Source organism: Bombina bombina, chromosome 3 (assembly GCF_027579735.1).
Source record: "Bombina bombina isolate aBomBom1 chromosome 3, aBomBom1.pri, whole genome shotgun sequence".
Taxonomy (NCBI): domain Eukaryota; kingdom Metazoa; phylum Chordata; class Amphibia; order Anura; family Bombinatoridae; genus Bombina; species Bombina bombina.
The window spans coordinates 687,707,463-687,722,613 of NC_069501.1; positions in this window are offsets into that span (position 1 = coordinate 687,707,463).

Consider the following 15,151-nt stretch of genomic DNA (forward strand, 5'->3'; position numbering starts at 1 on the left):
GCTGGAATTATATATTAAATCATTTCTCATCTATAAACATAACAAACGCATTCCCAGAGGTCTGAGAATCAGGAAGTTTCCATCATTTAGAGTTACAGATATCGATTTTATCAATAAATGGAATGCTATATTAGATGCCTCTTCATTTGCACTTATCGATTTACTGATTGTATTCAAACAAAAACAGAAACAAGATCTACTTCAAGAAATTAAGGAGATCAAGAAAGGCTAAGAATAGTACGAAAAGATCCTGAATTCAAGAAATATGAGTTCAAGTCCAAAAAAATTGCACGTGATAAATATGACTATGATCACAATTCTGTCTATAGATGGGATCATCAAGAAAATCCCAATAGGGGAGGAAATAAATATAAAAAATGGCAGAAGAACAATACAAAGGAATCAAAGAATGATACTTTCTCTGACATGGAGTATGAGATCAAGTCTTCGGATTATGAAGTTGAAATAGAGGAATCTGAACCAGCTGTCCTACAAACAACCATAGACCAATCTGTAAAAACACAGTCAAAAAACAGACATGTAGAGACTCTAACAAGTGTAAGAAAAAAACCCAGAGAGGTAAACGAGGGAGAGGATTATCAACACCATCAAAACAAAGGTCGAGGCTACCAACAACAGAAAGAGAAGAAAAATATTCAGAAGAGAACATATGTGACGAGATCAAGGGGGCATCAGAAGAAATATGCCTAGAAGAAAATAAAAATGTCTTGAATCTTTCATGTGTAGAGTTATCAGATGTTGAGGTCTCAGTTCTTTCCAGGGGACTCAGCTTTGTTCTGTTTCAACATTTTAACTTATTTAATACTATTTTGGATGTCAATAGATTCATTAGAAAATTGGTGTTGCGTAAACACTTTATTGATGTTGAGACGGTACATGGCCAAGAAAAACTGAATTCTGAAACAAATGATTTAAATGAACCGATGCCATTTACTGATATATGTTCCATTATCAAGTTGCAGGATTTACAGGTAGAAAGTGATGGCACAAGGGATGATTTAGTTAATGAGTCTAACATTGATTTTAGTAACTGCAGGAAAAAGAGTAATTTCTACCCTGTACATTCTAGATCTAACGCTATAGAAGTTTTCTAAAAAGTAGTTGAAGAAAAGTTAAGTAAACTTAATGATACAATTAACATTAAAAAACAAATATGACAAAGAAAGAGAAAGAGGCATTAACAAAGCTGTCACAGGACAGTAGAATAGTGACCAAACCATCTGACAAGGGTGGGAATGTTGTAGTATTGGATAGAGCAGCTTATATTAGTGAAGCACAAAGACAACTTAATGACAAGGAAGTATACCTGAAGCTGAGGGAAAATCCCACTGAGCAATATAGGAATATACTGAAAGAAATAGTCAAAGCTGCAAGATATAATAACATTTTAACACAAGTTATAGAAGAGAACCTCATTCCAGAATACCCTGTAACACCGATATACCACTACTTTCCAAAAGTCCATAAAGATCATATAAACCCTACAGCTCACCAGATAATTGCAGGGATAGAATCATTGAATGAACCACTATCAGAACTCATGGATATTTACCTTCAACCACTAGTAAAGAAATGTCCTAGTTACATACAAGACACAACATTGTTGCTATTAGAGCTTAAACAAATTAAATGGAAACAAACTTATCGGTTCTTTGTAGCTGATGTTTCGTCACTCTAAACTTCCATTCAACATGTCAAAGGGTTGGAAGCTGTTTAATATTTTTTAGAAAGATATAGCAATTATGAGAACAACACTAAACAATTTATATTGAGATCTGTTGACTATATTCTGACACATCATTTTTTTATGTTCAATGGGGCTTCTATCTCCAGAGACGTGGGACTGCTATGGGGGCGAAATTCGTCCCCTGTTATGCCAACCTTTTTATGGGTTCGTGGGAGCAGTCCCACGTCTATGGAGATGGGAATCCCTATCGGGACAACATTATTCTCTATGCTCGCTATATAGACTATTTGTTTTTCATTATGGATTGTAGTGAACAAAAAACGGAAGAATTCTGTACCTACCTAAATGGGAACAATAGAGGTATTAGTTTACTAGGAGAACAAAATCAAAATCAGATGAATTTCTTAGATATTGTAGTATCAGCTAATATAGAAGAATGTGTCATTGAGACTGATCTCTTTAGAAAACCTACGGCAGGGAACACCATCCTAGAATTTAATTCAAGTCACCCCTGACATACACTTCAGGGTATTTCCAAGGGTCAGTTTATCCGTGCAAAACATAATTGTTCAAATCAAGATAATTATATCAAACAGGTAAATAATATGACACAGTGTCTTAAGGAAAGAGGCTACAGTGATGATATTTTGAACAGAGCGAAAATGGAAGTTGACCAAATTCCCAGAGAACAACTGCTAAGTTATAAAAAAAGAAGCAATAGGGAAACCAAACAAAAAACAAAATTTATCACAACATATAGTTCACAATATGGGCAGGTATGAAATAAAATTAGGGAGAGTATCCCCATTTTGAGCATAGATCCTATATTGAAGAAAATCATACAGGATGGTTGTGAGTTTATCCCTAAAAAGGGAAAAACAATAGGTAACCTTGTATCGCCCTCAGATCTCCCAAGGGAAACCAAGACTTGTTGGTTAAAACAACAAAAAGGGTTCTTTAAATGTAGGAAAAATATATGCAAAATATGTGATTATGTAGTTGAGGGTAACACTTGCAGTTCCACTACTACTAAACAAACACATGAGATAAAATTCCATATAAATTGCAATACAACCCATGTAATATACCTCCTTACCTGTAGGGGCTGTTTGAAACAGTACATAGGGAGAACCAAGAGGGCCCTTTAAGATAGGGTGCTACAACACCTCAGATCTATTGAGGATGAGGATTCTACCACTCCGATAGCAAAACATTTTAGGGAATTTCATAATTCCAATTCTAATCTTTTGCAAGTACAGGGAATCGATCATGTGCTCATTTGGAGAAGGGGGGGGGGATCAATAGAGAGAACAAATTGAACCTTAGAGAGGTTTTTTGGATAGTCACTCTCAAAACATCCATCCCAGATGGTTTCAATTTTAGGAGGGATATTGATCTTTATGTGTAAGAACTTCCTAGCAATGATATAACTTGCATTGTGGATAGTATCCTTACAATGAAACCTTTCAGGAATAATGAAGCATAACTATATCATGCAGTAATAGGACAATGGATTATAAATTCTCTCCTTAATATTGCATTAATATTGCCATTCAGTTATATATATATGATAAAATAGAGGGAATATATACATTTGATATGGTATAATTTTAAGTATTGAGGAATAATGGAATAATGAATTAGAAATTATCCTTTTGATTAACTTTATAGTGTAGTAATAATATTATGCATTTCTGATTCCCCATATAGATCAAATTTATTGTTCAGTAATATTATAACTTAGATACATGTATATATGTTTGAGGGTATACACACATTTGATATATTTGATATGTTATACCTTTAATTTTGAAAAAGTGGTGTATAAAAGGCCGGAAATAGCCAGTGCTCCTCCATGCAGTGAACAAGTGCTGTGTGCACTAAACATGTCTGCTGAGGAGCACTGCTATACACTGTATACCCTTATTACTAATCTTCATGATTTTAACGACGTTTGGAATTAAAAGACTTTTTAGAATTTTACCTACTTGTCTATGACTGGTGCTTTGGATGACTGTGTATATTTATATATATATATATGTATATATATATATATATATATATATATATATATATATATATATAGGCATAGATATATATTGCACCAAAATACAAAATTATGAATAAATAGAACATATTTAAATTGAAATATTCAGATTTTCATGTTGGGTTGGCGCACTTGAGAATATGGGATCGGGTTTGCGTGCGATTAGGGCGTAAGTTTTTTCCCCCTTTTTTTTCTTCATTGACTTCTATGGGGGAATAGGTTATCGCACGCACATTATTCTAAGTTTGTCTTTTTATGCTCATCGTGTTAGTGAGTGAGCAAAAACAGTTTACTTTCAACTCATAATAAGAGTGCAACCCAACACGAGCAAAAAGCATACGTCTAGCTCAGTTAATGCTCAAGTTGGAGCGTTAAATAACGCTCCACTTGTAAACTGGCCCTTAGAAATTTGTACTTATAAGTACAAAATACAAAGTATAATTGTTGGTTTTTCATAAAATGGGTTGAACATTGGTGTTCCATTGGCGTATATGAAATTGTCTCTTCCCAGCATAATTCTCTAAACATTGAAGCCCTACAAATCTCACTGGTTTTTCTTGCAAATTAAAAGCTTTTATCAAAATACTCAAAACACTAATTATTCTGGATGGAAAACCTATGCAAAAGAAAATAATAAAATTTTTAACATCCAATGCACTGAAAACAGCGTAATTTGACATGTATTAGGTATAATATTAAAGTTTAAACATGCGCCGGGTTCTCCCTGTATGCTTCTTTTACATAGCAGAGAGCTCTTATTACTTTTTGGAAGATGTCTCGCTACTCGCATAGACAACCCCTTTTTTTATATAGAATTCCATGAGGGCTGCCCCTGTGAGTGTCGGCATGGAATACTACTGGATAGACTGGCAAATTATATAAAATCAGCCCCTAAGTATTTCGCTTAGGAGGCTTTTATTTATAGAAATAAATATAAGAAGATTTTCTCTCCCTTCAAGCTCAGGTCATTTAAATGGTTTGTGGTTTCAATGGGCAAACACTGTTCATTTCATATACAAAAATTAACATCAATTAGCAATTTCCCATATATGTTATACTGCAGCTGGTATAAATAAGTTGAAACACATTCATTGGAAAACAATTTTTCAATCCACTGTTTCTTTAACCATTTACAACTTTAAAATTCACATTGCAGGATCCAATCATTGCATACCTAATAAAGTGTGACCTTTTTTACACTACACAAAACATGCAGCTTTCATTACTATAATGCTGCCATTTAATCGAAAGATTTTGTATTCAATTTTAATCTCTGTATAAACATTGTATTATGTAACCCTCCTAGTATATTATAAATCTGCTATAGCAGAAAAAAAATATTCTGTAATCTAGACTCCAATGTCTTTATTAATTCCATGAGGAATAACAGAAAGCAAAGGTATATCTTAACTTAATTTCAATTTGATTACAATTATAATGCATTGCATTTTATCCAGGCTTATGTTTTTAAATTATTTTTTGCATTCTGATTAAGTAAAACAAATAATAACAGTTGGTCTGCATGCTATAGATATAGATGCTAAAAAAGACAGTAAAAATATGTTTCTGGATCCAAATACATCCTTTTAGCATCAAATCCGAAAGCTGATGTTCAAGAAAATATGGGGCGCGATCCGATATAGATCGTAGTTTGCGGCGCAAGCGAGGGAACCCGCGTCGCCCGCAGTTTCAGCTCGCAACTCAAGCTATCCCATATATGGCGCCGTCAGATGCTAACGTGCCGTAAGTCTGACAAACCAGCGAAGTCCAGAAATCTGCGCAAGTACAAATTTCTGGCATCGCCAGTGACTTGCGGCACGTTAGAAACTGCCGACGCCTAAAAATCCTGACTAAAGTCTAAATCACCCGCACTGTCTAACACGCCTCCCTAACATAGCCCGACACGTCTAACACGCCTCCCTAACATAGCCCGACACGTCTAACCCTCTATCCGCTATCCCCCCTGTTACGGTACCAACAGTGTACCAAGGGTTAGTACCAGGGAACAATGTCCTGCATAGGGAATCAGCAATTCACAACCCAGCCAGTTTCAGGTTTAAAACAGAATGTCATTTATTAAAGGCTAGATGCCTAGTATTTATACAGGTTTGACCCCAGATGGGGGGGGTTGAAAGACTCTTGTACATTTAGATAAAAAGGGGAAGACGCCCTTTTATGAAACAGTAGAATTACATTACTTAAATACTTTAACCACAAGACACTCTTGGCCCTTCTTATCACTTAGGCGTTTTCTCTCTGGAGGTGATCAAACAATAGAATGCTTAGCACTAATTAGATTATAGCTGGAGCCAGCAACTCTGTCTTTAGAAATTAGTTTCTTAGCTAAACACAATTAACTCCTTCAGTCCTGACAGAAGGGTCTGTCACATATCTCCCCCCTTGTGGAACACTCCGGCAGACCCGGCTTGACCCTTTTGCGGGTCAACCTGGGGATGACCGGACTAGGAGGTGGTAGGCATGTCAGTTTGCCAGGATAATCCATCTGTATTCTCGTTATGAGAGATAATTCCTGTCCATACAAACAAGGGTTCAACTTCCTCAGTGCCCGGACTAGGACTAAACAGTCCTTCAAAATCCCATCAGCTTCTTTACGAGTTTTTTGTACCTGCTCTTTATAGGTATCCACAATCCCTTCATACTGACATAGGGTGCCCTTGAGTTGCTGCACCTCACTATGAGCCAGCGTCAGCTTCTCCTCAAGTGTCGCTAAGTTTGTCTTTAATGTTTCATGTCCCACTCTCAAGCTGGTGTTTTCTGCAGTCTGTCGGTGCAGCTGGTCTAGCAGAGATTCCTGTTCTAAACGTGTTTTTTCCTCTGCGCTCCTCTTCTCCTTCATCAGCGCATTGTAACGGGACTTCCACGTATCAATAGCGGACAGAGATTTACTGAGCTCAGCGTCCTGGGGCTTAGCAGCAGGTGGGTCAGTCTCTGCTGCATGGATCTGGGCACGGGTAGTCACAGGGTTAAAATCAGCGGGACCCATAGGAGCGTAGGCAGAAACAAGGGGGGCCAAGTCATTTCCAAGAAGAACATCAGCAGGTAAGTCCTTCTTGACCCCCACATTCACAGGTCTAGCGCCCACTCCCCAATCCAAATGTACCCTGGCAACAGGTAGGCTGAACACATCGCCCCCTGCTACCCTCACAGCCACAGTGTCTCCAGTGTACTGTTTCTCAGACACCAAGTTCTTTTGAAGCAAGGTCATGGTAGCACCAGTATCCCGTAGACCACTGACCTTCTTCCCATTCACTTTAACCAGTTGCCGGTTATTCCGGTGAGCAGCTTGCACAAGGTCTGCCTCATGTAGGATGCTCCAGCATTCTTGAGCCTCTACGTAGCGGGCCGCAGGCTGAGGATTACGTGGGATTCCGCCGGCGGGTCTTCTCCAGGAATGCGCTTGGTTCGCTGCGTTTAGGGGACACTCTGGTCTTTTGTGCCCTAGTTGCTTACATCTAAAGCACCGAATCGGTTGTGAGTAGCCCCGCGAATTGAACCGGGCTCTCTGAGGGTAGTTCGTGGCCAGAGGCCGTGTGGTATAGCGGTGCGCCGGGGGTTGGTAACTGGCAGCTGCTGGGGTGACTGGGGGTCTGTACTCCACTCTAGCAGGGGGCTTAGTGGTAGCAGTGTCCAGTTTGCGGGCATCTATATACTCATCTGCCAAGTGAGCCGCTTCATGCAGGGTGGAGGGTTTACGGTCCCGAACCCACTCTCGAACTCCTGCGGGTAACTTGTCGAAGCAATGTTCCAACAGGAATAGCTGCAGCACCTCTTCCCCAGATACGGCTTGGCACCCCGCTATCCAGTGAGCTGCTGTGCGGTGCACCTTACATGCCCACTCAAGGTAGGAATCACCAGCTAATTTAACAGTGTCTCTGAACCGCCTCCGGTATGCCTCCGGTGTAACCGCATACCTGGAGAGCAGAGCCTCTTTTACAGTATTATAATCCCCGACTTCCTCATCTGGAATGGCCCGAAAAGCCTCACTGGCCCGGCCGGATAATTTTTGGCCGGATAATATCATGACCCAGTCCTCTGCGGGTACCTTGTGTAGTGCACATTGCCTCTCAAAATCCGCAAGGTACCCATCAATCTCTCCTTCTGTTTCCAGGAAGTTTTTAAAAGCTGCAAAATTTACTTTTCTCTTTTCCACTGGGTTTGCTGTGACTTGGGCTGCTGCAGCGTCGCTTTGGCAAAGTAGGTTGGCCTCCACAGCTGCTATGACCCGGTCGATAATTTCCGCAGATGGGTTGGGGCCATAATATGCCAGTCTTATTTTAACCGCCCGATCAAAGCTTGCTTCTTCAGGGGTTCTGTCTGCTATGCTGGGCCCATTGGTTCCTTCTGTTCCTGGTACTCTTTCCATCTTAGTCAGTGTTGTAATAATACCCCTCTTCCTGAGGTTACTGGCTTGTGTAGTTGCTCTTCTGGGCGATAAGGTTCATTCCGTCGCTTGCCACCAATTGTTACGGTACCAACAGTGTACCAAGGGTTAGTACCAGGGAACAATGTCCTGCATAGAGAATCAGCAATTCACAACCCAGCCAGTTTCAGGTTTAAAACAGAATGTCATTTATTAAAGGCTAGATGCCTAGTATTTATACAGGTTTGACCCCAGATGGGGGGGTTGAAAGACTCTTGTACATTTAGATAAAAAGGGGAAGACGCCCTTTTATGAAACAGTAGAATTACATTACTTAAATACTTTAACCACAAGACACTCTTGGCCCTTCTTATCACTTAGGCGTTTTCTCTCTGGAGGTGATCAAACAATAGAATGCTTAGCACTAATTAGATTATAGCTGGAGCCAGCAACTCTGTCTTTAGAAATTAGTTTCTTAGCTAAACACAATTAACTCCTTCAGTCCTGACAGAAGGGTCTGTCACACCCCCTCACTAGCCTAACAATAAAATATGTATTAACCCCTTAACCGCCGCTACCTAATAAAGTTATTAACCCCTAAACCGGCGCCAGCTATATTAAATCTAAAACCCCCTAAAGTGAGCCCCTAACACCGCCGCCATCTACCTTACCTACCCCCTAAAGTGAGCCCCTACCCCGCCGCTATCTATTTTAAAATTATTAACCCCTAATCTAATCCCCCTACCCCGCCGCCATCTATATTAAATTATTTAACCCCTAAAATACTAAACTATCCCTACCACTAAACCTAAGTCTAACCCTACAAATAGCACTGAAAAGGGCTTTTTGCGTGGCATTGCCCCAAAGTAACAGCTCTTTTGCCAGCCCTTAAAAGGGCTTTTGGCGGGGCATGCCCCAAAGTAACAGCTCTTTTGCCAGCCCTTAAAAGGGCTTTTGGTGGGGCTTTGTCACAAAGTAAACTGCTCTTTTGCCTACAATCTACATCCCCCTACACCGCGGCCACCTATAATAAATGTATTAACCCCTAATCTAATCTCCCTACACCGCCGCCAGCTATATTAACTATATTAACCCTAATTATATTAGGGTTCATATAGTTAATATAGTTATTATATTATATATATTAACTATATTAACCCTAATTATATTAGGGTTCATATAGTTAATATCGTTATTCTATTATATATATATTAAGTATAATAACCCTATCTAACTCTAACATCCTAACTAAACTCTTATTAAAATAAATCTAATATTAATATTATTAATTAAAATATTCCTATTTAAATCTAAATACTTACCTATAAAATAAACCCTAAGATAGCTACAATATAATTAATAATTACATTATAGCTATGTTAGGGTTTATATTTATTTTACAGGTAAATTGTTAATTATTTTAACTAGGTATAATAGCTATTAAATAGTTATTACCTATTTAATAGCTACCTAGTTAAAATAATTACCCAGTTACCTGTAAAATAAATCCTAACCTAAGTTACAAATACACCTACACTATCAATAAATTAAATAAACTACAAATATCTATCTAAAAATACAATTAAATCAACTAAACTAAATTACAAAAACAAACAAACACTAAATTACAAAAAATAAAAAAAGATTACAAGATTTTTAAGCTAATTACACCTATTCTAAGCCCCCTAATAAAATAATAAAGCCCCCCAAAATAAAAAAAAATTCCCTACCCTATTCTAAATTAAAAAAAGTTCAAAGCTCTTTTACCTTACAGCCCTTAAAAGGGCCTTTTGTGGGGCATGCCCCAAAGAAAACTGCTCTTTTGCCTGCAAAAAAAAACACAATACCACCCCCCAACATTACAACCCACCACCCACATACCCCTAATCTAACCCAAACCCCCCTTAAATAAACCTAACACTACCCCCCTGAAGATCTCCCTACCTTGTATTCACCCAGCTGGGCCGAACCGATCCAGGCGATGTGTTCCAGCAAGCGGCAGTGAAGTCTTCCTCCATCTGGGCGATGTCTTGAAGCAAGCGGCAGAGAGTGTTCTTCCATCGGCGACGTCTTCAAGCAAATCGGCATCTTCAATCTTCTTACTTCACTCCTCCGCCGCGGAGCATCCTTCCGGCACGACGACTTCCCGACGAATGAGGTTCCTTTAAATGACGTCATCCAAGATGGCGTCCGCCGAATTCCGATTGGCTGATAGGATTCTATCAGCCAATCGGAATTAAGTTAGAAAAATCCGATTGGCTGATTGAATCAGCCAATCAGATTCAAGTTCAATCCGATTGGCTGAACCAATCAGCCAATCAGATTGAACTTGAATCTTATTGGCTGATTCAATCAGCCAATCAGATTTTTCTAACTTAATTCCGATTGGCTGATAGAATCCTATCAGCCAATCGGAATTCGGAGGACGCCATCTTGGATGACGTCATTTAAAGGTACCTCATTCGTCGGGAAGTCGTCGGCCGGGATGGATGCTCCGCGGTGGCGGAGCGAAGAAAGAAGATTGAAGATGCCGCTTCATGGAAGATGCTGACGGAAGGAAGAAGACTTTGCTGCCGCTTGGAGGAAGACGTCGCCGGAGGAAGAATTCTTCTTTGCCGCTTGGAGCAAGACATCGCCGGAGGAAGAATTCTTCTTTGCCGCTTGGAGCAAGACATCGCCCGGATCGGATGAGGAGTTCGGCCCGGTGTGGTGAAGACAAGGTAGGGAGATCTTCAGGGGGGTAGTGTTAGGCTTTTTTAAGGGGGGTTTCGGTGGGTTTAGAATAGGGGTATGTGGGTGGTGGGTTGTAATGGGGGGGGGTATTGTATATGTTTTTAAATGCAAAAGAGCTGAATTCTTTGGGGCATGCCCCACAAAAGGCCCTTTTAAGGGCTGGTAAGGTAAAGAGCTTTGAACTTTTTTTAATTTAGAATAGGGCAGGGAATTTTTTTTATTTTGGGGGGCTTTATTATTTTATTAGGGGGCTTAGAATAGGTGTAATTAGCTTAAAAATCTTGTAATCTTTTTTTTATTTTTTGTAATTTAGTGTTTGTTTTTTTTTGTAATTTAGTTTAGTTAATTTAATTGTATTTTTAGATAGATATTTGTAGTTTATTTAATTTATTGATAGTGTAGGTGTATTTGTAACTTAGGTTAGGATTTATTTTACAGGTAATTGGGTAATTATTTTAACTAGGTAGATATTAAATAGTTAATAACTATTTAATAGCTATTAAACCTAGTTAAAATAATTAACAATTTACCTGTAAAATAAATATTAACCCTAACATAGCTACAATGCAATTATTAATTATATTGTAGCTATCTTAGGGTTTATTTTATAGGTAAGTATTTAGATATAAATAGGAATATTTTAGTTTATAAATGAATTAGATTAATTTAATATAAATTTAGTTAGGGGTGTTAGGGTTAGATAGAGTTAATATAGTTAATATAAATACTATAGTAACTATATTAACTATATTAACCCTAATATAATTAGGGTTAATATAGTTAATATATATAATGTAATACCTATATTAACTATAATATACTTAGGGTTAATATAGATAACATAGCTGGCGGCGGGGTAGGTAGATTAAATTAGGGGTTAATCATTTTAATAGAGATGGCGGCGGTGTAAGGGGCTTACATTAGGGGTTAATAATATTAATATAGCTGGCGGCGGTATAGGGGGATTAGATTAGGGGTTAATATTTTTTATATAGGTGGCGGCGGTGTAAGGGGTCAGATTAGGGGATAGATAAGGTAGATGACAGCGGTGTAAGGGGTTCACATTAGGGGATAGATAAGGTAGATGACAGCGGTGTAAGGGGTTCACATTAGGCGATAGATAAGGTAGATGGCGGCGGTTTTAGGGGCTCACAGTAGGGGGTTAGTTTATGTAGATGGCGGCGGGGTCCGGGAGTGGCGGTTTAGGGGTTAATAACTTTATTAGGGATTTTGGGGGGGGGGGTCGCGTTTGACAGGTAGATAGACATTGCGCATGCGTTAGGTGTTAGGTTTTATTTAGCAGATCGCAGGTGACAGGTAGATAGACATTGCGGATGCGTTAGGTGTTAGGTTTATTTTCTAGTTAGTTTAGGGAGTTACGGGGCTCCAATAGTCAGCGTAAGGCTTCTTACGGCTGCTTTTTGTGGTGAGGTGAAAATGGAGTAAGATTTCTCCATTTTCGCCACGTAAGTCCTTACGCTGCATATTGGATACCAAACTGTGCTGGTTTGGTATACCTGCCTATAGCCCAAAAAACTACGGGCGACGGCAGAAATATACGGGCGTAACTTCTAGGTTACGCCGTATATGTGATACCAAACCAGCGCAAATATTGGCGTCGCCGGCTTTTGCGGGCGACGATTTTTATCGGATCGACCCCATGATTGTAATGGGCATGTGGTATAAAATGTCTTTCATATTTTTAGTTGTATTACAATGTATCTTGCAGGTCCTAGACAATGGGCTGATTATTATTCACTCTCTATTTTGTGAATAAAACCTATATTTCAATGCAAAGGAAAACACTTTATGGATAAATAAAAGGATTGCTTATATAATAGAATATGCACAGTTTATGTAAAATATTACTTGTGTGCAGCCTGATTTGCACACTTCTAATTTAGCGCATGTAAGCATTAAGCTACAGCAAACTTATTTTTTCCATTTAGTTAGCAGTTTCATTTTAATATTTTTGCATTTTCTACATCAATCCTTAGAGACTGTTCTGTTTGCACATAATGTTCATTCATTTTAGATTTTTATGATTTTACTCGCCTAGAGATTCTCCCTAATTATTCTTGAAAGATAATTGTCCCAGAACTGCCTTCTGTCACAGAGCTTTATCATAATTATTTTGTAATTAAACACCATTGTTAAAATTAAAAGTAGCTTTGCATGTAATCTTTTTTTTTCATTTTCTGTACTGATGAATTGACTTGGCAAGGAAATAACTTTTTTCTTATATTTTTATTTAAAGCTAAATGCTCTAGCAAAAGTCTCATTTTTTTTTTTTTTTACTTTGCTTTATCCGTCTTCTGGAGAATCAGTGTTCTTTCTTTATCATTTTGATGCCTATGAAAACTAAATATGCTTGTAACATCACTAATATTATGCTAAATTGCTATTCAAGTAAATACTTAAAGGGATAGTCTACACAAAATTACATTTTCATGATTCAGATAGGGCATGCAATTTTAAACAACTTTCCAATTATTTTTTTAACATCAAATTTGCTTTGTTCTCTTGGTATTCTTTTGTTGAAATCTAAACCTAGGTAGGCTCATATGCTAATTTCTAAGCACTTGAAGGCCACCTCTGTGCCTTCTGTCACAGTTCATGTGTGCCATATAGATAACATTGAGGTCACGCCCGTGGAGTTGTTTATGAGTCAGCACTGGTTGGCTAAAATGCAAGTCTGTCAAAAGAACTAAAATAAGGGGACAGTCTGCAGAGGCTTAGATACAAGGTAATCACAGAGGTAAAAAGTATATTAATATAATGTCATGATCCATCGCTCCTATACCTTTAATTGAAGTGCATCTTGATTTCTTTCCCTACTTAAGGCCCCTCCTTCAGAATATCTGGACTTGGTAATTTGTGTTAGGCTCAGGTGTTACCTGAGCCTGAGCGAAGAGACCTAGCCAGTTTCCTGTTTCTAAGGAATCCTACTCTACGTTGCAGCTCCAGTTCACCTCTAGCTGCGCATTTGTGCTATCTGCTAACCTCACCTCGGATCCTTCTTGGGAGCTCTACGACAGATAAGTGCTACAGCTTTCCATTCCGACTCTCAGCTGTTATTCGGCTATTCACACTGCAGACGCGGTCAGCGTCTGACGTCACCGTTACTCCTCCGGATTCTCGGACTTTCAGTGGCTTTCTAGTAAGGCGGTTTCTAAACAACGCTACCGCTGCTGAATCCGGATACCTGTTGTTTGAGTCTAGGACCGTCATATAATTGAATTTCACCTGTCATTGGTTATTCTTTTCTGCGAAGTATCATTGTGCTCTGCAATCAAATATTTGTATATACCTGCAACTCACTTACAAAAGTACACTTCAACTGCTGTATGCCTACAACACACTGTGTTTTATCTCAAGTGGATCCTGTGTACAACTCTGTGTGTAGTGTCCTATCATTTGATGCTGTGTCTGTGATTTGCTGTGCTTAACCCTGCGCACAGCTCCTTAGTCTCTAAACTTTAGTTGTTTGTTTCTGTGCTGCATCCCAGTGTTGCAACAGTCACACTGTGTTATGTTTAAATACTCTATCACTCTGTACCCATGCAGTAGTAACCCTCAGATCTATGAGCAAAAACTGGGTTCTTGTTTAATCTTATGAACCTAAGGTTTGGTGTGAGACTGAGTGGTCCTACAGTTAAGGATATAAGTTTCCAGTTGATATACATTCATAACATATAACCATGTTGGTTATGAAAAACTGAGGAATGAGTAATAAAGGGATTATCTATCTTTTTAAACAATACAAATTCTGGAGTAGACTGTCCCTTTAAATCCTTTAAAGCAGTAACATTACTTAAAGTTCTTTTTATTAACTTCTTGTAATTCATAGAAAATAAAAGCATTGAAGACTAAGGGGCCTATCTATCAAGCTCCGAATGGAGCTTGATGCCCCGTGTTTCTGGCGTATTGCTCGCCGTATTCAGCGAGGTCTGGCGGACCTGATCCGCACTGTCGGATCAGGTCTGCCAGACTTTCTTAAATAGGGGCCTACATCACAGTTAATATGCTAAAACAGAGCCTCTATGCAAAAAAAAAACAAAAAAAAACAACATTTATGCTATTTTTTTGTCTCAAATCTCCACTGTAGTGACCATATCATACTTGACAGACACTCCACTATTTAGTGACCAATTAACACTTGCTATCGATAAATCAGAACAGCTTCAAGTATTTGTTCAAAGCAACCAGCCATTAGGTAGCTACTGTCGCAAGTCACTCTAAACTGGTACCTATGCTTTATAGCTACCAGTGATAAAGTCCT